The following is an 8,716-nucleotide window of genomic DNA, read 5'->3' as shown; positions in this document are numbered from 1 at the left end:
TTCATATACAGGTCTCTACTCTGTCTTTTGCTCTTGATTTGCACTTGCTTCTGATTTTGATGTCTTTGCAGAAGCTTTGGCCGCGAGGGTCTGCTTCTGATGAACAAGTCTCTCTACCCTCTGTGGATTTCTTTCCCCTTTTCTATTTTTGGGCAAGTTTTAATGTATGATTAAAGTTATTACAGGCTGTGCATGCGTGTGTAATTCGTTGTTTGACATTGTATCAAAGTTACCTGGTTCACAGCTGGTCCTCAGTCTATAACCCAACGACCCCTCGGGTACACCATTTTTAAAACGGGGTTTTAGAAACTCTTGGGTACCCTAGTTTTTAAAACGGGGTTTTAGAAAGAAAAAAAAAAAAAAAAACAAATATAGCATTTGGATATTCCTTATCATGGATTTGACTTTCCATAGCCATTGATTTGTGGATAGAAATCAATGGCCAACGCTTAGATTTAATTCTATTTTATGCTTTTCTTGATTAGGTGATGACACTGTGAGTTCTCATTTTTTGGGTCATGTAAGGGAAGTTTTGCTTTTGGTCATCAACATGTTGTTAATGGAAGTAGTGGATATTTAAAAGAAAAATCAAATCAGATGGATCCACAGAAAAATACAATGTTTTATTTTGAATGAGATTTACACAAAATGAAGGAATTTCAGCTAATCCGCATGATCGGAGATCTTTCATCCCTTGGGTCCTAATCCAACTTATATATGCCATGAAATTTCAAATGCCAGTAGGAAAAATTACTAGAAACTCTTTCCTCTAGGGCCTGTTCAGTTGCGCGGAGGAAACGGAAAGGACGTGGCAGAAGAAAACGGAAAGGAAAAGAAACTGCTAACAGTAAGAGTGCGCGTTCAGTTGTCAGGAAACGGAAAAGAAACAATAAAGAAACAACAGGAATGTGCATTCAGTTGCCAGGGAAACAAAAAAGAAACATCACAGAAGTGGTGGAAATATCATTTTCTATGAGAAATTATACGGAGTTAATTTGTATTTTTTCAGGTAAAAATATGGGCAAGCAAGCATTAATAATTAAGAAATCAAGGTACTTATTGGAAACAAAAAAAGCCATGTTTGAAAATGTTGAAAAAATATTTTACAAAAAGGGGGAATATCAACGCCCTTCCTGAATTCTCATAGTGCAGATACTGTATTTACCACTGCCTTTTTGCTGTTATATATCATGTGATTGTGATTGCTGAGGCACTTGAAGACTAAGGTTTGCATCTCTCCTACCTAATTACAGATTCTTTTGAATCAAAGAAACGATTATATACTGCCAAGTGACTCTGTTATTCTTGGACTTAAATAAGCTATAGATGTTATCGATGCTCGAGCAGTTAGGAGCCCAAGTATTTCTTCATTGCAGTCATGGGTTTGATGATCCCAGCTTACTCAATAATGGAAGTGAAAATATGAAGCACCTCATGTTAATAGTTTAGCCCAAAACAGTAGCTTTTATCTTTTGTTGAAGTAATATCGCACTCATTTTTGGCTTTTATCATTATTTTACTATTGACCATTAAAAAATGCTTATTATACTACCAAGCCTCACTCCGTTAATAAGCTAAAACAATTGTGTTTACAATGGAATTTTTTTCTGCTACTCATCCACCTAAGCATTTCCAGAGGGTAACTCTTGGTTCTGGTTCATGGTTGTTGCAATGTTTCTGTACAGGGCTTTGTTTTAATTAAAAAGGAAGCTCAGATGAGGACACGAACAACCTGCAAGACAAAGAAGAGCAAAAATGAATGAAAGGATTAACAGGAAGCCATCCCTCTACATTAATATTCATTCACAAACCATCCCTCCACCACATCCATCATTACAATACCAAGATCAAAATCATATGCAAAACCCTAGTTTTAAATTCCATACCAATACACTATAAATCTGATTTTCAATCGGATCCAACAAAACATGTCTTCTAATATCCAAAAACAGAAAACATGTCTTCTAAGCCCCAGCACAAAATGATGTGGTAGTATCCAAGCCCCAGCAAAAAACAGAAAAACAGACGTCATAGTATCTAAGCCCCAAAAAAAATTAGGGAAAACTTAAATCTACAAATATCCGAAAACCACAAGGATAACCCTGGCTTTAGGGTAAAAAATTTAGCAAAGGATAACCCAAAATCACGCCCAAAAAAAATAATATTCAAGCTCACGAAGGATCCAAGCCCCAAAAAAAATTCCTCAAAAAATCGATAGATTGAAGCAAAAAACCAAAAAGAAAAAAATAAATAAAGATTGAAGAACCAAAAAACATAGACCAAGGCATAAGAATAGAGTATATAGCCCAAAAAATACAAAAAATAAAAGGGGTAGAGATGAGGCATACCTGTTTCTTGCCGAGGAAGAGCGCGAGGAGTGGAGTTTCCGCCAACGAGAGGTAGAAGATGAAGTTGTATGGGTCTGTTCAGTTGCGCATGCGATTCGGCCAACTGAGACACTAAAAATCCAAATGTCCTAAGAAAAAGGAAGAAAATAAACAGCTTCTGCTGAAAAAATCAAAAAAATAACACAGAAAATAAAGAAAATGCAGAAAAATTGAGAAGAAATGGAAAAGGGGTTAGATGGAAAGATTCCAAATAAAAATACATCTATCCATACCTTAAAATCACAGATCTTGGCATATCTAACAAGAAGTGAAAAAAAAAATTGCAAAACGAGGGAAAGAGGAGAAGGAGACGATGCCTACCTGTGCTACCCGAAGGGAGGAGGTGATAGCAGAAGGGAGGAGGTGGTAGCCGACGCGAGGAGTGGAGATCGCACCTCGATCTTGAAGTTGCAGACGAAGGAGAAGACGGGTTTTAGGGCTACGTTCGTGGTGTCGCTTTTTTTGACGGAAGTCGCGGAAAAGAAAATGGAATCCGAGTATATTTCACGGATTCGAACCGGCGGAAAATGCCCTGCCACGCGAGATTATTCGGATTCCAGGTGGGACGCGAGAAATCCGACCGCTTTCTGACTTTTGCCAACTAAACGACCACTTACGCTCGTTTCCACAGAAAAGGCCCCCCATTTCCGTTTCACGGCACAACTGAACAGGCCCCTAAAGTTTCTTAGGAGAGCACCCAAAAATTGGAGCTTTAAAAAATATATTTATACCTATTTTACTCTTTATTAAATATGGAGCCTTTTCCCGGGCTCCACCTTGATTGAATGATCAGATCAAGCGACCCCTAACTTATAGTCATCTAATTTAGTATGTTGAACAAATATTTGTTCCAACATTGCTATTTGTTTGATTGGAGAACTTGAATGTAAACCACTACTTCCTATATTGAAAGTCATTTAATCAGACAGCCCTAATAGTTTGGCAATTGCAAATTTTCTAATTAGTGTCATCTCACTCCAAGAAAGTTGGGACCAAAGAATTACCAGCGGTAAAGGTTATAAATCTGCCCGCAAAGGTTATACTGGCAAATTACTGGCTGTGTGTCTTCAGGACATGGCTTACTACGTAGTGACCTAACCACACTAATGCTAGCTTTAATTAGGCTTTTTTCATTTGCTTCTTGGATTAAGTCTTCTCATAGTATTATTACCTTTTCAATCTCCTGTCAGATAAGCGCAATGCTCCTAAAACAAGCATCAAAGCATTTGGGTGGGCCTATTTCACATGACGTTAGCCGGCAGTATGATTCAGACCATTCACTTTGTTGGGGTGGACATAGAAATGTTATGATGTGAATATCAAACTTATTAAGCCTTTCTAACCTTGTAATTATGCTTAAGTGTGATATAAATCTTCAACTACCCAATTACATGCTATGTTGGAATGTGTAAATCAAAATCAATGCTCCCTGATAAGCGAAGAGTCATTGTGGGGTTCTAAGATAATTGTGATGTATTGAAAATTGAAGAGTCCTTTCCATGTTTTTTAGGGTTCTTTATGCGAGGCCCCTGGATTGTCAAAGATTCTTTTGAGGACTTCTAAAAAGTTGTTTGTGTTACCTAAGACTCATGGGAACGAGTTTAATGTCGCTAGATATTTTGGGAGTGATTATTGTTTTTAAATATGTAGTAATTTGTGTAGAGAAGGTAAGATGAAAATAGTGGTGGGAGAAGTGTAGAGATTTAGAGAAGGGAAACTGATGAACACAAAATTCTTGCAAGTGTTTTGACAAGTAAAAGTCTTTATTTTGGTATTTGTGATTTTAGTAGAGCACTATACAGGCCGTGTATCTCCCTAGCTCTGACATATGTTTTCAATGCAGATCTTTTATAATCAATGCATTCAATCTAGGCCAGCATGCTAATGATCAAATAGCAATCGGCATTGAAAATTTAAAAAAAAAAACACATTTAGATTTTGCTCTTTTTTCATCAACTAGAACTTTGCATTCATTGATTAGGTAATTTCTCCTCTCATCCGTTAAGTGCAATTTTCTTCCCTGTAATCTCCATGATAGTGCCTACTGAATGAAGGGCCCAAATGAGAATGAGGTACTAGTTATATCTTATTACTATGATTCCTCTCAGTTCATTAGATCTGTAAATTACACATGTGATTCCTTATTGTTTGTCTTAGGATGATAAGATGGTGGTTTGGAGGAATCACATGTGCTGAGCTCGGGTTGATTTTTGGGAATTCGGGTTGAGCTTTTACCATAAAATTGGGTCAGGTTCAGGTTGATTCCAATTATTTTCTCATCAAAAGCTCAATCTGACCCCACCCCAGTATTTAAGATAACCAAACTGCGCTAACCCTCGTTTTCCCATTTATCTATGAGTTTAAGGTGAGCATTCTAGCTCCGTTTAGAGGCATGAAATTTACTACAGAATTCTTAATTATTTGCATATTAAACATTTTATTAGACACAAGTTTACGTTTTGAGGTCACATTTCGATCCATGAATGAAGTCTCTTTCACTAGAAACATTTTATTGATAATTTTGGTTGGCATGTGACTAAACTCTGCCAATCTATCAATAAAAAATTTCATTACTTATAAAAAATATTTAAATTTTTCTAGGACGATTTTGTTAGGATCTGTATCACTTTATAGTGAACGTGCACCAAGTTTTGTCAAATAAGAAAGGGACCACTTGATTGCAATGTGGTAGGGTTTTTGTAAGTTTGTCTGGGCAATTTTTCAGGTTAATATCTAATTCGATTTGTATGATGAGGATATCTTGAATTTTATTTTATTTTCTCTTGTTTAATGCAACACGGATCAATGGTCGGAATATTAATATATATCTGGGCTTATTTTTCTGGCACCCGTAATTACATTGCTTTTCTTTTTTGACCAAGTGCGTCTGATGTCATCTTAATCACATGACTTTTAGTGTTGGTGTCTTATGGGCTCTGTTTGGTTGCAAACAGAGATTAAGGGGTATAACACTTAGCTTAGGCTCTGTTTGGTTGCAAAAAGTAGGGAAGACGGCTGAGCATTTCTAGGAATATGAAATACCAAATGTTGTTTGGTTGTCATTTTTTAGCTCAAACTCCATTGGACTACTAGACATGAAAGAGACATCATTATTAGCTTTTTGCTTAGGTGGTGCCTATGTGGCGGGATTGTCCCCTCCCCTACTTTTCCAATGCCAAGCCTTGTTTTTGGTAAATTTTAGAGGGGAGAAGAGTAGAATATGAAATGCCATGTGTAATCATTACTTTTTTCTCTCTTTCTCTCTCCTCTTTCTCTCTCTTCTACTATTTATTTTGTTAATGACACCCTTCCATTCTCCCACATGCTTTGACATCTAACCAAACACACTACCAAAATTCCCCAAAATTCCCTCTAATCTTCTCTTGTCTACACATATCCCACCCTTGTCACCTCCTCGTTGACTACTGCTTCCACTAAAATCTCATCTAACCAAACAGAGCCATAGGGATTCGCCTGGCTTGAATAAATTAGAATTAAAAGTCATCTTAACAAATTAGGGTTTGGGAGGACTAAAGTGAAAAATATATATAAGAAGTAACAAAAGCTCTGTTCACTTCTTTTCCCCGGAAAGAAAAGGAAAGAGTTTCATTTTCCTTTCCTTTCCAGGTGACATGGCAGAAGGAAAAGGAATCCAGGAAAATGTTTCGTTTTCCTTGGAAAGCCTCTTTCCGATATATTTAATCGGAAACCAAATCTCGAGTAACAGGAAAAAAGTCAATTTCCACGTCATTTTCAGCTTTTAAATAAGAAATTTCACATATAATATTTTCCCCTGGAAAAGAAGTGAACACAAAAATTCTGTCTTGTCAAGGTCCTGTCAGGAAAAAAAAAGGTAGTCTTCCAGAAAAAACAGCACCAGGAAAAAGAAGTGATCAGAGCCAAAGAGAAGAGCAAGGAAAGAAAGTAATGGACTCTGGGGTCAATGGATGAATGGGATCCTTTTTTTATTTTTTAGGGCAGGAATAAATCGGCCCCCTAATATCTTAAATCGACCCCATGTCTCTCTCTCTTTAAGCACTGCCCTATATTGGGGTCGACCCCATGTCTCTCTCTCTCTCTTTAAGCACTGCCCTATATGGGGGTCGGTTTAAGATATATGGGGGTTGATTTATCACTGCCCCCTTTTTTTATTCCTTTTACATTTAATACTGCCTGATCTCAGCCTATCTCTATTTAACGCTACCCTTCCATTCTCACTTCTCAGATCCATGAGCTTTCTTTGGTGTGGTTGTATAAACAGAAGGGCTTCTCTTAGATTTTGTTTTCTCCGTCCAGTCGGTTTCTTCACTTCCTTGCGCCGAATGAGACCACCAAGCTATTTTTCCCGCTTCATTAACCTATAAGATATTAGCCTTTCACCTGAGACATCTGTGTTTTCTCCCCACCTTTATCTCTTCTATGTTTATCTCCCTTTCTATTCGCTTCCCTTGCTTTGCCCCAATACCTAGAAACAGTTGATTTTCGATTGATGGCGTGTGGATTTTGATTAAACATGTAGTCACAACCATTTATCTGGGTGTTTGTTATTCTTCCTTTCTATGCTCATGAATTTCTTGATTTCTTTTGGACAGAGAGGATCTACTAGAGTTTTGTTTAGTCTAGTGATGGTGTTTGGTTTGGTTGTTTATGGATAGGAGATCTATAATAAGAGAGCTTCCTTCAGTCCACTCCTGGGAAGTAGAGGGGTTGAATTAGCTCCCGACTCATTCATCCAAATACCAAGCAAGAGATGGCTCGGTAAATGAGTGAATGATGCGGGAGATAAGTTGAATCCTGTGCTTCCTGTCCTTGGACTGAAGGGAGTTCCCTTTTCTTGTATTTCATCCAAATCTTCTGTCCTTGTTCAATATCTAGTGTGATCTCTTTATTTTTTTTGTCTAATTTCTTGATAAGTTTTTTCTTCTTGTTTTGGGGGAGGAACTGGTGTGCTTAGATATCTATAGGCATGAATTGTTCTCAGAAAAATCTTAGTTTTTTTTTTTATCAAATTTATTCATTACTTGTGCTCAACAAAATCTTGGTTTTCCATCAATTTTTTCATTGATAGTGCTTTCAAAATTGTCAAAAGCATGGTAGATTTCCTTGTGGGTAAGCTATCATGGATGCTAATCTTACCAAATTTCACAAGGGTTTCCGTTTTGCATGCATCTATATATTTGATTTCAGAGAAGAATATGGTTCCTGCTGTAGTTTTTCCAGTGCCCATATAACACAGCCTTGTTATTTTTCTGTCTTTCTTTGCAGAATGCAATCATGGATCGGTGGCAAACATACCATTTTCTCCATGTAGGTGTACAAACTGCAATAGCTTTACATCAAAACCATCGCTTGTAAGTTGATGTTGTGGAAAAGAGTTTGAAAGCAATTTATTCCTCTATGCCATCACAAAACAAGTTCGTAGTTAACCATGATTTCATTTCAGAGAAACTTGAACAAGTTCCTAATTTGTTGGTCTCTTCAAACATTGCGCATTGCTCTTAGAAAACCAGTTAGATATCTAACTAGGGCTTTTTCTTTCGTAACAGGCAGTGTCTCTCTCTATAATCTAGTCATGAAAAATGAAAGAAAAGCACAAGTCCGTTGTAGTTTTACCATGATGCTATAGCCAAATAAACGGTTAAGTTGCTGTTATTTATAGTAAGATCGAGAGTGATTACAATATAAACATGGAAATCATTATCTGTAAATATTAAATTGTATCATATGGGTTAATGTGTTGTGCTTTATTTGAGAAATAACTATGTCTAGCAATGTCTGTATAATTTTATTGCTGACTCGCAGGCAATACACGTGGGAGGAGCTGCATCTCACATTCTTCACGCTAACGTACTTCTTGGGGCTTGCTCTCTTTCTTTGACAAGTTCCTAGACATTTCCTTCCAACTACCAAAGCTCCAAATGCTTGTGCAAGTGAACAAAGGCTATGGGCAAGATAATCTCTAGTTTCTAGAATAGCTTTTTGAAGTAAATGCATTTGTTTTCTTCAATGGGAATGTGTATTCCTACTCCTCTTTATGTATGTACATCTTCTCGAGTTAGATATGTAATGCAACAGTTTCTCCAATAGTTGAATGCTATTGCTCAATAGTCGAGTTAGATATGTACATCTTCTCGAGTTAGATATGTAATGCAACAGTTTCTCCAATAGTTGAATGCTATTGCTCAATAGTCGAGTTAGATATGTACATCTTCTCGAGTTAGATATGTAATGCAACAGTTTCTCCAATAGTTGAATGCTATTGCTCAATAGTCGAGTTAGATATGTACATCTTCTCGAGTTAGATATGTAATGCAATAGTTTTTCCAATA

General features: G+C 36.9%; 2 long non-coding RNA genes across 3 annotated transcripts; one reads left to right on the top strand and one right to left on the bottom strand.

The window, feature by feature from the left end:
- Positions 1-1,705: 1,705 nt before the first annotated feature.
- LOC143860005 (uncharacterized) lies at positions 1,706-2,836 on the bottom strand. Its single transcript, XR_013239536.1, has 3 exons — positions 2,709-2,836; positions 2,349-2,422; positions 1,706-1,732 (listed from the first exon to the last, which is right to left on the bottom strand). It is a non-coding gene; the product is annotated as an uncharacterized LOC143860005 (long non-coding RNA).
- A 3,686-nt stretch (positions 2,837-6,522) lies between these two features.
- LOC143861082 (uncharacterized) lies at positions 6,523-8,716 on the top strand. 2 transcript variants are annotated; one of them, XR_013239876.1, is made up of 2 exons: positions 6,523-6,902; positions 7,653-8,716. It is a non-coding gene; the product is annotated as an uncharacterized LOC143861082 (long non-coding RNA). The 2 variants fall into 2 exon arrangements; XR_013239877.1 differs by having other exon boundaries at positions 6,523-6,924.

This window comes from Tasmannia lanceolata, unplaced genomic scaffold, assembly GCF_043159265.1.
Source record: "Tasmannia lanceolata isolate RefF3 unplaced genomic scaffold, GAP_Taslan_0.1 ptg000037l, whole genome shotgun sequence".
Classification (NCBI taxonomy): Eukaryota; Viridiplantae; Streptophyta; class Magnoliopsida; order Canellales; family Winteraceae; genus Tasmannia; species Tasmannia lanceolata.
Note: the sequence above shows the minus strand (reverse complement) of the source record. Positions and strands in the feature narration are given on the sequence as shown.